This window comes from Dromaius novaehollandiae, chromosome 14 (genome assembly GCF_036370855.1).
Source record: "Dromaius novaehollandiae isolate bDroNov1 chromosome 14, bDroNov1.hap1, whole genome shotgun sequence".
In the NCBI taxonomy this organism is placed as follows: Eukaryota; Metazoa; Chordata; class Aves; order Casuariiformes; family Dromaiidae; genus Dromaius; species Dromaius novaehollandiae.
In genome coordinates, this window is record NC_088111.1 from 24,998,379 (window position 1) to 25,014,848 (window position 16,470).

Below are 16,470 nucleotides of genomic sequence, written 5' to 3' on the forward strand. Positions count from 1 at the left end.
GCTGCTGCCTGAGCTCGACCAGTCCATTGGCTGGGCTGACCTGGCTGTTGCCTGCCCAGCTGTCTTCACCGCCTGCAAAGCAAAAGGAGGCATTTTGAGGCAAAGGCACACTGAGAGAACCACCAAGAGCCACTGCCTCTTCTCTCCTGGGTCCTGCCACATGCCAAGGACAGCAAACACATGCCCAGGCGCCCCCGCAACAACGTCTCTTGTATTATGCCCCATTTTGTGCACAACCAAAGGCACACAAGCATGCATGCAAAACAGGCTTCCAAGCTTGATCTTCCAAGCCCATCTTGCAATGGCGTCTCTCTGTGCAGCAGCACACACCCTTGCCAAGCCACCCTCCCCACCTCTCCCCAAACTAACTCCTGCCACCACCTACCTGGGAGCTGCTGCCTGAGCTCGACCAGTCCATCGGCTGGGCTGACCTGGCCGATGCCACTCCAGCTGTCTTCACCACCTGCAAAGCAAAAGGAGGCATTTTGAGGCTAAGGCCTGCGGAAAGAACCACCAAGAGCCACTGCCTCTTCTCTCCCGGGTCCTGCCACATGCCAAGGACAGCAAACACATGCCCACGTCCCCCCGCAACAACGTCTCTTGCATTATGCCCCATTTTGGGCACAAATGCACGCAAGGCACACATTGGTGCCCCATTTTGTGCACCTCCAAAGGCACACAAGCATGCATGCAAAACAGGCTTCCAAGCTCCCACTTCCAAGACCATCTTGCAATGGCACCTCTCTGCTCAGCAGCACACACCCTTGCCAAGCCAGCCTGCCCACCTCTCCCCAAACTAACACCTGCCGCCACCTACCTGGGAGCTGCTGCCTGAGCTCGACCAGTCCATCGGCTGGGCTGACCTGGCCGATGCCAGCCTAGCTTTTTTCACCACCTGCAAAGCAAAAGGACACATTTTGAGGCTAAGGCACACAGAAAGAGTCACTGCCTCTTCTCTGTCAGGTCCTGCCACACGCCAAGGACAGCAAACACATTCCCATGCCTGCCCCACCAGGGTCTCTTCTACTGGCATCCCATTTGCTCTTACTGACCGCCTACAAGAATGGATACACAACACGTTTTCCAGCCTCATCTTGCAAGGTTAAGCATCGGGCTTAACCTGAGAAATTTTATGAGCCCTAGGCTATTCCCTAGCTCTCCCCATAAGCTCATTTTTAGTGCATATCAGCAAGATTCAATAGGGAAGCAGAAAAGCATGGTACTGCCTCTTACTTATCGCAATGCCACTAGCTATTTGTTGCGGATTATGAGATTTTCATGTATTCCCCATCTCCCTCTCAGTGCAATGGGATGCTCAGAGACATCTGTTGTCAGAATTGCTTTTCATCTGGGAATCTCCACTGTAGCGTTGGCAATGGAGAGAGGTCACCAAGCTGCTCTCACCACATGTTCAGTTATGACCTGTGTCCTCAGGTGGGCCTTCCCCTTCTGTGACTACCCTCTTGCTTTTGCTGCATTGAAATAACTTCTGTACTAGTAGCCGGAGACCCTTCTGCAAAGCTCATCCCAAGCTCTCTTTAAGGCCTCTTCTTTTCCTTATCCTGTCTGATCTTACAGACTTCCCTGCTCTCCTGACCTATGACAAACTATCTAGGACTCCAAGGACGACTTTCCCCTTCTCTACACAGTACTCCTTGCTTTCATAGTAAACCATACAGGGGGGTTTACTGGGACCCTTAGTCTTTCACTCTTGATTGTAAGAAACAGGCTGCTCATGCTCTTCATGCAGAATTTTAGCAGCCTGCAGGCTCCTGCGGCTTTTTCCTGGGCAGTCTTCTGTAGTATTTTACTAATTGCCTCTTCCTTACATCGCTCCCTTTCTTGAAATGATCTGTGTACATCCTGGCTCTGGTTGGCTTGCACTTTGCTATTCTCATGTTAAGCCCAGCTGCACTTCACCACCCCAGAGTGACTCTCTCCAGTACCTCCCAGACTAAATCCTGCACAAACTAAATCCAGACCAAGTCCACCACAGTGTCTTTTCTCACTGCTTCACAGACCACCTGGTGTAGGAAGCAGCCCTTTACAAGCAGGAGACACTTCAGGTCTGAAGGCATCGTCTCCTGACAGGGCCTCTGGCCTTCTAGCCAAGCATCACAAGACGTCAGTGCTGCCTCTGTGCCTCTTCCCATCTTCCCCTTTGTGTGAGGCAGCCCAGCTGGAACCTCAGCCAGCCCTTCCAGGCCTTTGGCAGGCTCTCCCCCTCCTCCTCAGCGCAGGAGGAAGGCCAGGGCACAAAAGCCTGGAGCCTGCCCTGTCTGATGGAAAAGGGCAGAGAGGCATGCCTGCCTCTGCTTCGCCCAGCACCTACCGCTGTGTCACTGTTGAGCCATGCACAAATACTCCCCTGTGTCTCTCCCCATGTAGGTGTCACTTCCCCCTTGGGGGCTTTGGACCAAGGGCAGGGCTGTTCTCTTCACTCTTTCAAAGCACTTTGTGTTCATGTCAGCCATGGTTGTCAGCCCAGAGGCTTTGTGTCCCTTGGCCAGGGCAGTTGCAAGGAGTTCAGGATCTAATGACAAGGCTGCTTTTCCTGTAACTCCAAGAGCCCCTGCCCTAAGGACCCTCTGCCAAATGCCTGCAGACCAGGTGATCATCTGAGGCTGCAGCCTCCCTCCAAACCCCCTCTCCCAGAACATCAGGTGATGTTTCATCCTCAGGAATTTAAATGCCCACAGGCATTTCCAACAACTCCAGGGCCTCACCCAGGGACATCCCCCCTGCCAGGGCTGGAGGCTCCCAGGGGCCAAGACCAGCTCCCCAGCATCAGCAGCCCCTGACTGCTCCCATTCCCTGGGGTCCAGTCGAGACTGCCCATGCCAGGCCAAGTCCTCCCTCACCTCCGCCACACACTGCCTGGGTGCGGCTCCCCAAGGCCAAGGGGAAAGTGGAACGGTTCATGGATAAATGAGCGGCCCAACCTCATCTCTTCCCCATTACCTCCATCACACCCTGCCCCGCCAGCCCCATCTCGTGGGCCTGCCTCCCCTCTCACCCACCCCGCAGGCCTCCCCCACGCCAGCACCAGACATACCTGCCCAAGCTGGCAGGCCCTGCTGCGCACCCGGCCTCTTCTCCCCAGGCCGACACGGCGAAGGCCACAGGCGACCTCCTTCCCTCCTGTGCACATGGGCATCATGAGCAGCAACACACCAACAGCCACCGACCACGGGGAGAACCGCTCTGGCACAGAAACCCCACGGCCGGAGCCCTGAGTGCATCCGTGTTCCCATGGCGATAACGGCCACTCAGAATGGAAGCAGAAGGGGGCCAGGAGGGGGCTGGGGGAGACGGCCCTGTAGCACTCGCCTCAGCACTGCCCACCACGGCTGCAGAGACCAAACCTGGGAGCAGCCAGCACTTGCTGCTTTGGACTGCGTCCCCCACTTGATGCCCAGCTGCTTTCCCAGTCATGGTTTCTTCTGGGTGCAGAGGTTTGGGCCCGCCACTTGCAGCAGGACAAGAGCGCCCCAGCACTGTGCTGATGCTCAGAGAGGAGGATGTTATGCTACGATGCGACCCATCGTTCTCTGTCCCCACCAAAGCCCTCAGGCTGAGACCCCATCTGGGCATGTGCTGACACTCCCAAACCAGCCTGGATAACCGGTACTGCACACCGGACCCCAGAGGTTTAGGAGCACTGTGCAAGGGAGCTGGGCGTGTGGTGCTGCACATGCAGCACAGCCCCTCTGCGCTGCTCCCACTTTGCCTGCTGGGGAGCAGCGCTGAGTCCAAGCCCAGATGTCACAAAACAAGACAGAGCCCCCAGCGCTGAGCCTGGGCTGAGCTGGCACCTCCTCTCAACCCTGGTCCTCAGGTGTGCAGCAGCTCAGGGCTGAGCCCCAGGGTCCTGCAGGGGCTGGGGATCCCCCTGCCGTGGGCCAGGCCAGGGTGGTGGAGCCAGCACGTGACCAGAGCTGGTCGGTGCCTCCTGGCTGGCAGACAGGGTCCCAGGGCCAGCGCAGCCATAGCCAAGGCCGAGCGAGCTCAGGAGCCCCACGCTGACTCTGGCTGGGCTGTGCAGGGAGGGACTGGGGTATGGCATGGCCCTGCACCACTGCTCCCAGCACCGGCGGCCCAGAGCTGGGCTCCCCTTGCTGCCCCGCACGGCCCCCAGGGCAGCCAGGAGCCCCGCAGCGCTCCTGCGGCAGAGCCCAGCCCCTGCGGGGCAGCGGCCGGGCCCCGGGGCCCTGCACTGCCCAGGCACATGATGCCAGGCTGCCCCGAGGCCCCACCATGCCCCGCCCTGCCGCCCACAAGATGGTGCCTGGGCCGGGGAGGGCCGCCCACTGGGTCACGTGGCACTAAGGTTGCTATGGCATCGTCCCCTCCATGCGGCCCTCCTGTTGGCTGGCAAGAGGATGAGGGTGGGGATCCCTTGGACTGACAGTTCTGCCAGCCAATCGGAGTCTAGCATTCAGAGTCTGCAGGAGGGGAGGAAGTTGTGGGGCCTCATCTGGAGGAGAGAAGAGAGAGGAGAGAAAGAGAGAGTGAGGGGGGGAGAGAGAGAGAAAAAGAGAGAGGGAAGTGAAAGAGAAGAGGGAGAAAAGAAGGGGAGACGAGCATGGAGGAGCGAGAGAGCAGCGGGAAAGCAAGAGAGCAGGGCAGAGCTGTGCTGGCAGTGACCGCTGCTCCCTCGCCTCTCCCTGTCACACTGAGGTTACCTCTGCCTTCCCCACAGCCTCCTGCCCTCCCTGCAGAAATGCTTTCTCCCCAGATCTGGCCAGCCAAAAGCCCTCCCGGCCTCACTGAGAAGCACGGGGCCCTGACAGCAAAACTGCCCCAACCCTGTGGGGGCTGCAGGGCCAGCACGGACACCTGCTCTCACCAGGACCTTTAGCAAAGGGGGCCATTTGTCAAGCAATCTGGGTGGGGGGAAATGGCCAAGACTAGGCATTTCCCCCAGGGCTGGCCTACCCTGGAGCTCAGATTTAACTCTGCTCCTGCTTCTCTGAGCCTGGTGTCCTTTCCCATGGCAAGAGCATGCTCCAGCTGCTGCCTCTGCAGTGCAGCGCCTGTGCCCATTGCACAGCCCCGGAAGAAGTCCCCCACCAACCACCTTGGCCATGGGGGCCTTGCAGATGCTCCTGAGATCACTGTGCCTCCAGCAGGTTGCAAGGTATCCCCTCTGGGCCCTCCCACCCAGACACACCGGGGAAAACCCACCCTTTGGGAACAGGGGTCACAAAGCCACCTCAGGGACTAGCTTTGGTCACTCGCTGCTTTGGGGCACTTACCCAACATCTCCTGCCGTGCACGCATCCTCCCTCCCTCCCTGTATACTGGCAGGACAGTGCTCCCTGCCAGGGGCTTCTGACACTTCCTTGCAAACAGCATCACCAGTGCTGAGAAAAAAAGCCCCTCGTGGGTAAATGAGAGCAGAACTGGGACAAGACCAACATGTGTCTCTCCGGCACCCCAGGTCCCAGGTCAGGCTCCTGCCCAGAAAACTCCAGCCTAAGAAACGCTGGCTGAGGACTGGCTGCCTGCTGTGAAGAAGCCAGAGATCCTAGCTGCTCCCCAAAATGACCTGCCTGGCAGCACCCAGGAGGCAACAGCTGCAGATGCAACCAATATTTAGCACTACCCCAAGAGCACTAACAAACAGAGCCACTGTTGTGCCCCACACACAGTGTTGCCCCCCTCCCCCCCAAAAAATCCCAGGGTAGCAGCGGGTTGTCAGGGAGCCCCAGCGATGGGCACAGCAGGCCCCAGGCCCAGACATTTCTGCATATCCATGGACAAGCGCTAAAAGCTCCTTCACAGCTCCCCCCACCACAGAAGGAGAAGGCAGAAGAGCAGTCAGCACCACAACCTGGTGTAGCAGAAGCCAAAATATCCCCCCTCGTCATGGCAGGGCAGGACCGGACCCCAGCTGGACACCACTCCCTGAGCCCTTCATGGCAGAGACCTCGCTGTAGCCGTGCTACCAACAGCGGCTCTGACCCATTGCAAACAAAGAGCTGCCATCACTGGGGATTTATGGGCCACACGGAGCATCAGGGGGATGCTTGAGCCTCTTCCCAGGGAGAGGGCAGCGAGGGGCATATATAAAAATATGTGCACACAAAAACACACACAAATCACCGCACACCCTACAAATCACCAAGAGACCTCTACTTTTCAGATGAGCCTTTGTTACCTGATTATTTCCCTATTTCAGTTATCTTTTCACTTCAAGTATCAAGTATCTTCAAGTATTTAGCCATTCCTGCAAGTATCATTGTTGCAATTGGCATTTCTCCCACAGGAAAACCCACAGGCCAGGACTGGGGAGGGCTGAGATTAGCCCCAGTCCCCTTAGCAGCTGCTTCAAGGAGAGATTTCAACTCTGGCCCAGGAAGAGGTCTGGACCCATCCTTCCAGAAGCTTCATCCCCAATAACCCCTCCAGGGACTTGGGGACTCCTGTTCCAAACCTCAATACATCCGCTGCTCGCCTCGGGACCCCCAGCAAGGGCACAGAGCACACAAGGGGCAGGGGGGCTTTCTCCAAACACTGCCAGCGACTCCTGCCCCACGACAGGCTGTAACACAAGAGCCCCAAAACCTCTGCTTCCCTTAGTGCTTACTCAGCCCAGAGTTGAAAACACAATTTGAGCAGGTTTGCTTTTAGACTGCCTGGAAACCTCAACACACTTTCCTTTCCCTGCGCTCCTCCTGAGCGGGCTGCTCGCACCTCCTTTCCTCTCTGTCTGCCTTGGCTGGGGAAAAGTGCCCAGGAAGTCTGCCTGCAGTGCTTCTAGTTGGGCTCTTCTCATTGCTTGTCCAAATGTGCCACAGAGCCTAGGAAGGGGATTTTCCTGCTCCAAAGATGCACAACGTGCCTGTCCTGCATGGCAGGAGCAGGGTACAAATCCAAGTGAGGAATCAGAAGGGAGCTCCATGGGCCCTCCCAGCCCTTGCTGGCTCCCTCAGGAGACTCCTTTCCTCTGAGATACCAAGGCCTTGCCTCCAGGGATCAAGACACTGAGCTTGCTAAAAGGAGCTGAGTGCCTTCATGGCAAAATTCCTGTTATCCAAGAAGAGTTGGGGTCATTTCCATGCAGGAGGTGCTGCCTCCATCATGTCAAAAACCAGATGCTCAAACGTGGAAGGAGGCACAACAGGCTCCATGGCACCCAGTCTGTCTGCTGGACCCTGCTGCTTCATTTCAGGCACCACTTTGCAAAAGGAAGGAAAATCCATGCCCCCTCCTCAACTCTTTCTCTCTCTGGCCCTGTTGCCTGCCAGGAGCCCCCAGCCAGCTCCTGCCAGGTGCAACCAAGCGGCTGCTGCCACCCACCCCAGCTGCATCCTGCCCTCTCCCTCAGCAGTGCCACTGCTTCCTCCCTCTGACCACTCCCAGCCTTTGGGCACTTTCTGCTTCTGGGGTTTGGGAAAATGCAGCAGGCTCAGAGCAAAGCAGAAGCACCGCAATTCAAACCCCAGGGAGGGGAGGTAGAGCAAGGCCATTCTTGCACAGCCCCAGGGCAGCCAGGGACCCCTGGGCAGAAGGATGGGATGGGGCAGCCCCAGGATGGACCAGAGCATGACCAGGAGCAATAAAAAAATCTCTGCTCACCCTCTGGTATCCTGCTCCCCTCCAGCTCCCTCATGCCTGCGCTCTCCCCAGGCTCGTTGAGGGCAGGCAGGGGGACTACAGACCCCACACCCATCCCAGGGAGCCCAGCTGCCTCACTGACCCCAGCCCAGCTCTGGCCACGAGGCCCCACTGCCTTTCCACCACCAGAAGAGCTCAGCTCTCCAGCTCTGCCCACGCTCTGTCCCCGGACCCTCCTGCCCTCCCACTGCTCGAGAACCCCCGGTACCTGGGGGCCAGGGGGAGGCTCCCACAACCATCAATGCCCTGAGCATTGCCAGGTCCCTGCTGCATGCTGGAACCTTGGGCCGGGCCGGGCCAGGAGGGGGCTGATGTGCTGGAGCCCCCCTGGCTGGCCCTGCTCTGGCAGCACTGCTGGGACCATGCTGGAAGTACTGGGAGCAGTTCTGGACTCCCAGGACAAGACAGACATGGTCGTGCTGGAGCAAGTCCAGCAATGGGCCACACGGATCATTGGGGGACTGGAGTATCTGCCACCCGAAGCGTGGCTGAGGGAGCTGGGACAGTTTAGCATAGAGGAGGGGAGACTCAGGGGGACCTTTTCAATGGGTAGAGAAAGAAATACATGATGTGGGAGGGAGAGGTTACAGAAGATGGAGCCAGACTCTTCTCAGTGGTCCACAGGGACAGGACAAGAGGCAATGGGCACACAAGGAAAGACAGAAATTCCATTTAACCATAAGAAAAGCCCATTTCACTGTGAGGGTGACTGCGTCCTTTCCTTTCCAGGGGCTCATTGTGCTGCCCTTTGGCATGGTGTGCTAGCAATGCCTGCACTCAGAATGGCTGTGGGACCTCCACCAGGATCGGCCCCTTGCTCTGCACCTTTCCCTTGAGTCATCCCGGCTCTCCTGGAGTCCTGCATGGTGACAGCGCTCAGTCCTCCCCGAGAAGACCTACACTTCACCTTGGGAGCCAGGAACTCACCTGTCAGTGTGAGCCCTGCTCCTGCGCCTCCTCCACCAAGCTGAGGACGCATAGTGCGCTGTGCCCAGGACTCCCCAGCGGAGCTGGTCGCCTCGGGGGGACCTGCTGCCGGGCCTCTCTTGGTCAGAGGAAGGCTCCCTGTGCCTGCTGGGCCACCTCAGGGGCTACTGCCATGCTTTGCCCCACGCCGATGGCAGGGCGTGTGCTGTGGGGGCAGAGACTCGCTGAGCTTTTTTCCCTTTTCTCCTCTGTCAGCGGACTTCAAGCTGAGCGCTGCCAACCAGCAGCGTGGCCAAATTCAGCCAGAGCCATGCTTGTGAACTGGGCAATGTCTTCTGCCAAGCAGAAAAGCAACCTCTTCCCTCTGCTCCCCACCTTCCCTGGGCCATGACAACGCATGCCCTGCATGGAGGGGTTGGGTCCTTTCTGAAAAAAGCCCAACTGGACAAGAGCTTGGGGATGTATTTGACACAAGGGGCAACAAGCAAAAGCCTCCCCAGGCAATGTCAGAAGCGCCCAGGCAGAGAGGGCAGATTAGAGCTCAGATGGTGCCAGCAGCATTGCCGGGTGCAGCTGGCTTGTGCTGGCTGCAGGGAAAAAGGCGCCATCGTCCGAAATTCCTCCCTGCTCTGCCGACATCACAGACTAGAAAAGAAAGGGACACTCAGCCAGTGACAGCAGCGTGGAGTGAGCCAACAGCTGGGCTGCATTGCAGGCTGTCCCGATCCAATATCGGGGGGGTTTCGTTACGATCCCAAGGACGAGATTAAGACGCTAAAACCAGTCAAATGTCGTACAACCTTTTAACTTTATTTTCCACAAAGTGGGGAGAAAAGGTGGGGAAAGGCGAAGGGGAGACGAAGGGAAGAAGGGAACAAGGGTAAGGGGAAAGATAAAGTTGGAAAAGGAGAGGAGAAGCTAGCTACCACCACTCCGAGTCCGATGATGTTCTGCCGACTCCGTTCGAATTACAGCTCAGGCTGGGTGCCTCCAAAGAGGGACCCTGAACAAAGAAATCCCTGGGCAATTATATTTTCCAGTCTAAGCTCTCCGCCCTTCACGCAGTAGTTTGGACCAATAGTAATATTTAGGTCTGGGGTCTCCTGCTCCTTATTGGGTCCCTAGGTAGGTTGTTTACCGTTGTGGTTTCTGCTGACAGATGCGTTTTCATTCTTCGGGTCTTGCCCTTATCTCTCAAAGCCCTGACAATTTATTACTTCCCCAGCAGTGACGGTAGGTGTTATTTCCCAAGGTCCAGACAAAGGGAATATGATCTGGACCCCAAGATAGCCCAGACCCCCCCAATCAGCATTGTTTCCGCAGCAAGAGGAGGCCCTGCTCCCCAGGGTCCCGGTGCCCAAGCAGGCCTCACTTCAATGCCTTGACATCCTCCCTCCCGGAGCGTGAAGCATGGGAATGCAAACTGCTGGTAACCCCCTTGTCTTTCCTGCCTGCACCAGCTCTGGGGCCCTTTCTCACTGAACTAGGGAGTGCGGCCTAAGGCTTCAGCAAATTTAGCTACTCATGCTAAGCAAGCTTTATAGAAGTTGTGCTAAGCAGCAGTAATTTATAGTCCAGGTCCCAAAGTCTCTGCCCGATCGTGGTCTGGTTCGGCGCAGGCTTGGTGTGTCCTGAATGGTTGCAGGGAGACCATTTCGGGGGTCACAGCAGCTCAGTCCTGTTCCCGCCGGGAACAGATGGCTTGTTTGGGGTTATGGTTTGCTTGCACCTTATGTACCAAGAAATATTTAAGGCAAAAGTTCACTCATCTGTCCGCCACACAGGCGATCCACACCAACCTCCCATCTGCCCTGCAGGCAGCCCCGCTCCGGCCCTGGGCTCAGCGCAGATCTCGTGGGAGGGCACCGTCCCACAGCCCTGCTCCGACAAGGTGAGCGGGCAGGGCTTCGCCTGGCCCAGGCTGCCTCTCTCAGCCTCTCTTCCTATGACAGATGCTGCGGTCCCTTCATCATCTTTGTGGCCCTTCACTGCACTTGCTCTGGTAGCTCCATGTCCCTTTTGTCCTGGGGAGCCCAGGACCACACGCAGCACTCCAAGTGTAGAGGGGAGTCCGTGAAGGCTGTGTACAGAAGATGCCCGGCCTCATCTGGGGATAAATAACACTAATCAAGCATTGGACTGACAGCAGGGCAGGGCCCATCCCCGTGGGCAGTGTGGGCAAAGAGCCCGCGTGGGCAGGGGTGAGTTGCGCCATGGGCACAGGAGCGGAGCTGGGCTGCCCCATGGGGTCCCTGTGTGTGCCGAGCCCATGAGATGTCCTTGGCTGGGGCCAGGGCAGAGCCCAGGTGCCCTCGGCCCTTGGGAGCAGAGCGCAAAGGCAAGGCCAGAGGCCAGCTGGCCGTCCTGCGGGACGTGGTCCAGGGCTCGTGTCCCCTGCCCCTGCCCTCCGTGTGCTCCTTGGCTGCCTCAGCCCCATCTGTCCTCTGCTCCCACCTGCCCCGCACAGCTTTGGGTGCTCTGGGTCTGCCCTTCCTCACAGCCCCTGCTGTGGCCGAGTGCCCCCCAGCCCCCCAGCCATCCCCGCTGCCAGGCGCTTCTGATGCGCTCGATGGCCTCACAGCTCTGTGGCGGCAGCAACCTCACTGTCCCAGCCCTGTCCCATCCCACGGGGGCAGCAGCCACAGAGGGCTGTGTGGGGAGGCCAGGGCAGCTCCAAAGGCTGCATCCACTCCCAAGCCCTCGGCCCCAGCCCCGCCATGCTGGACGCCATGGGGCTGGCTCAGCACAGCTGGCTCTGCCTGCTCTGGGGCAGTGGCAGCCTCCTCTGCCTCTGCCCCGGCTTCCTTCTGCTCCTGGCTGCCTGGGCCGCCCTGCGCAGCCAGCGCAGCATCTCTGGCCAACACCGCCAGGTAGGAAGGAGGCTCTGGGCAGCCCTTCCTGGGGAGCCTGGCCAGCCTGGCCCCATGGCGAGCGACTCCTGCCCTGCAGGAGGCCCCGGCTGGTGGGACCCACACGCACCATGGGTCGGGGCCTGGGTCCTGCGGGTTCAGCCGAGGCCACGGTCACAGTGCGGGTGATCCTGTGCCTGCAGGTCTCTCCCTGGAACTGGTGCGGGGGGAGGCACTCAGAAGCCCAGGACCCAGGCGAGGCTGCACCACCCCAGTGCCGGCTCCTGCTGGGGATGGCGTGCCCACCTGGCTGGGCTCATGGCCCCAGCATGGAGCTGGGCTCCAGGAGCTGAGTTCACACCGCACACGTTGGGAGGGAGGCTGTTCCCAGGGGGCTTGCCATGGGACAAGCCCTGCTCTGGGATCCTGGGACGTGGGGGTGTCTTGTCCATCTCTGCCCTGCTGATTTGTGTGTCCCTGCTGGGGGCTCCCAGCCCTCCCCTACCTCCCGCCATCCTGGGGTCCCAGCAGCTGCCCCAGGCTGGAGTGCATCCATGCTGGGAGGAACCAGGTCCCAGGACACAGGGCTGTTTGGGGCAGACCCACTCGGCCCTGCTCAAGGTGCTGTGTCCTCCTGCTGTGTTGCAGGTGATGTGCAGCGGATGTCCAGCTGCAGGGGCTGGCTCCTCGCTGCCCACGGCGGGTCCTTGGGCCAGTTCCTCTGCTACGACCTCAGCTGCGGGCCCTGCAGCGAGGCTGCCCGGGAGAGGCAGCGAGGGCTGCGTGCAGCGCGACAAAGCCCCTGGGCCTCTAACAGTCCAGGGTTGCCTTCCTCAGTGGGCTCCAGCCTTGAGCTGGGGTGCAGTGTGCCGAGGACACTCCTTCCCCAGCATGGGGGGCTGCTCAGTCTTGCCCCAGCCCCCCACCCCCCGACCTCAGGCTTCACAGCTGGGCCAAGGAGCTGGAAGACACAATTCGATCACTGCCCAAGAGAGACGTCAGCTGCGAGGCTGGATTGCCTGCCACCCCAGGGTCGCGCTCGGTGGATGGTGGTAGCAGCCAGCCTGCTGGTGCTGACCCTCACCCCATGTTGAGGCTGGAGCTGGAACAGGGTTGTGGGAGGAGGTTGCGGATGCACACCATAAGGAAGTGTGTAGAGACCCATCTGGGAAGCTTCCCCGCTGTGGTGCAGAGATCCCATGAGGTGTCCATCCACAGGCTGGTGCCCCCCACGTCCCTTGCCCTGCTGCACTCCGGCACAGTGCCTGTCTGCTTCCACATGACGGAGGCCCTGTTCCTGCCGGGGGAGGCCCTGGAGCTTCATGTCTGGGCAAAGAGGCTGCACCACCAATGGGACTTGTCCAGGAAGTCCCTGGGAGCGCATGTGCCCCAGGCACTGGTGTCAGCCCTCTGACAGCACTGTGCAGACACCCACATCCAGCACCTCCCTTGACAGTCACCGTGCCATTCCCAGGCCACCCAGCACCACATGGAGCCACAGCCTGACCGCTTCCCTCTGGAGAAGGACCAGATCAGCAGCTGCAAAAGAAAGACATACCACGAGGTCTGGCTTGGCATGCCTCCTGGCCTGGTGCAAGAGTCCCAGAGAGCAGAGCCCAGCATGTGATCACCCACATCCCATCCACATTCTTACTAAATCCTATTTCTAGCTCTTTTTTGCATGGCCGCATTCCCTCTTCTGCACAGCATGTGTGAGCTGCTGGCAACCCTCAAGCTGGTCGAGGTAGCGAGGAGGCTGGGGTGGCTGCAGGAGGGTTTTGCTCCAGTATCACCCCACAAAGCTGGGATCAGGCTCCTGTGCTGTGGGTGTTTCTCTGGAGCACACATGGCTCTGGGGGTAAAGAAAGGCCAACAGCATCTCTGGGTTGAGTGGAAATGCCTGCTGAGGCTCTGGGCTCACCATGGACTGGCGGAGTGATGCTGAGCAACTCAAGAGGCTCACAGAGGGCCTGGGGTCCTGGGGGGCCAATGCAGGACCCTGGGGGCACCAGGACTCACCCACGGCATGTGTTGTGGCATGCGGAGAACAAAGGGTCTCTCTGCGGTGGGGCACAGCCACGAACCTCCTCTCCCAGCAACTTTCCCAGTGCTAGTTACGGCCCGAATTTGTGTCCTGATTGTGCCAAGCCTCAGCTTGGATTCACGGTTGATCTGTTCACATATACCGCGGCTTCTCCACAGCTCAATTTCACCTCACTGAGTCTTGGGATGGAGCATCCTCATGACCGAGTGGCTTCCCATTGCCTCACCCCACAGATGTGACATGGAGGGATACAGGGGAGGGGGACAGAGGCAGTGGGGTGGTACCCAAGGGACCACAAGGGGCCTGAGACAGAGAGCAGGAAGCTCTCACCCCATGGGGTCCTTCCTCCCCACCCGTGCTGAGCCTGACCTGTACTGGAGCCAGGAAGGACAAAATAAACATCAGCATCACCTAAACTGCCCTCCTGAGAGTGTAAAATCGGGAGTAAGGCAGAGGGGCCTTAATAATGTCATCCCAATCATGTGGTGGGCAAACCCACCACCATCCTCCTCCTACTGATGAAGAAACTGGGACCTTCAGCCAACTCTTACCCACCCCACCCCAGCCTGGGCAGACTGGAGCTGAGAAGAGGTAGCCCCTGCACAAGACATGTAGGTATATTAATGAGACTTTGCCTTTAATAAGATTCTTTATTTGAGTTTTTCCACATTAATTTGAGATGGACTAATTATAATGCTCTAATTGGATGGTTACTCATGTGATGACAGCAACAGCAAGTCCTTGGCTTGGCCCCTAAAGGGTGCTCCCTTGGGGTACAAGCATGTTTCCTCCTGCCATCACAAGCCTTTGAGCATGATCAGTCAGTGCAGGATGTGGGCAGCCCCTGTTTGGGATCCTGGGGTGTTTCAGGGTCCTGTCAGCATCTGCCTTAGCAACCCCAGGTGAGATCTCCCCCCTTTCCTGAGGGCTGAGAATTCCCCTCCATCCCTTCTGCCCCTCTGCATCCCCCACACCTCTCCATCCCTGCCTGCCTGCCGGTCCCTGCCTCCAGCTCTCACTCAAGCTCTTCTTCATCTCTCTCTCTCCCCATGTGTTCATCCCTTCCCCCTCCATCACCCACCTCCATGCCTCTTCACCTTCCTCCATCCTGCTGTCTGTGCATCCTTCCTGTCTGCCCTCCATCCCTCTTTTCCTCTCTTCCACTCTCCATCCCTCTGTCTGGCCCTCCATCCATCTCTTGGGCGTTCCATACTTCTGTATCTCTTTCACACCCTCTGTCCAGCTCCCCCTCCTCTATTCCTCTCTCTGTTTTTCTGTCCACACTTACATCCCTCTTTTCTACCCTTCTGCTCCCCATTTCTCTGCCCAGCCCTCTGGCCCTCTCTTTCTGACCCTCTGTCCTTCTCTCAGTCTTTCACCTTTTGCAGCCATCTGTCTGCTTCTCCATGCCTCTCTTTCCTCTTTTCTCTCTCTGTCCAACTCCCCCTCCATCTTGTCCTCTCTCTGTTCCTCTGTCCACCTCTACATCCCTCTTTTCCTCTCTTCTGCTCCCCATTCTCTGCCCAGTCCTCCATCCCTCCTTCTATCCCTCTGCTCAGCTCCCTATCTTTTTGTCTGGGTCTCCATCCTTCCCTTTCTTTCTCCAGCTCTCCTTCCAGCTCTCTATCCCTATCTCTCTCTCCCCATCCCTCTGTCTGGCTCTGGCAGTCCCTGGCAGCACAGAGCAGAGATCCTGGGGAGGGGCTGGGGGTGCTGGCTTACAGCTGGGCTGCTGATGTGTTGGAGCTGATCCCAGGGCACTCGCCCACCTGGGCTGGGTTGGAGGAAGAGTCTGGGCAGGATGATTGGTGCCAGATTGTTCTTCATCACCCACAAAGATATACCATGGCTCTTTCTTTCTCTTCCTCTTGTAAAGCAAAGAGCCAGATGTCTAATTTGGAGTAACATTACATGAATAACACACAATCAACCTGCGCCTGTAACCAAGCAGTACCTGAGATGTCCTACTCTAGGGCATTATTTTCAATGACATATTTACATGGTAATTTAAAACATTCAGCAGAACTACAAGTACATTTTAGAAAAGAAAGTCTCAAGTAAAAAAACTTTTTTTAAGTTTGTTTCACAGGAAAATCTTGAACAAAAATCTGAAGAACCATTTATGACTGGTTTTGATGGTAATTTTAATGCTTGGATAATATATTTTGAATTTTAATGGTTAGAATTGTTTTGATGATGTTTATCTGTTGGTTTTGATGCTAAGTTGTGGGGTTTGATGGTAAGTTTAGTCTGAGCATTGAAGGCTTCTGTCGGTAAGCTCTGCATCTGAAAGACAGAGAGGAAGCGATGTCATTCCCTGTCATGATACTCAGCATAAAACTATCTGGCTGAGGGTTTGATTTCTAAACAGCAAAGGCTTGAACCTCCAAACAGCTTGATCTGCTCTGAGGCTACAGGAACAAACTCGCTCGAGAGGGAGGCTTCCAAAACCCTTACATGAAAGCTGACTGTATTCCAGTTTTCTGCTAAGAGTGGTGTACTGTACAGAGGATTAGGATAAAACTACCTGCTTTAATAGCACATGGTAGACCTTAGCTAAGTGAAATCTGGTGGAAGTTTCACCTAGAGGTTTAGCATGATGGTACCCTTTTTTTACCAATGATTTTCCAGTCAAGCTGAAGAAAAGGAAAGACATGAGAAACACTCAATAATCATGGAAAAACTGCTGATTATGCTGTAATCCTTGCTTATTTGTAATTCTTCTCTCAATGTTTATCTTTGGACTTCTTTTCCTTCTTGACTTTATTTTTTTTCATTTTTGATCACCTGAAAGCTCTTTCTCTATCTCTCTGTGCTTTTTTTTCTATTTTGGCTTCACTCCCCTCTGCACAGGTATGCTTTCTTTTTCTGTTTCTTTGTCAGTCATTTTTCTGGGAACAGCCCTCAGAGTTTGAATGAACCCACACAGGTGGAAGTACCTGGCTTTCATGAGAAGATTTTTCAGATTGCTGCTGAGGCACCGAACAATGATGTGAGGCTGCTCTGTGGCTGCTGAAGTGGTGCACA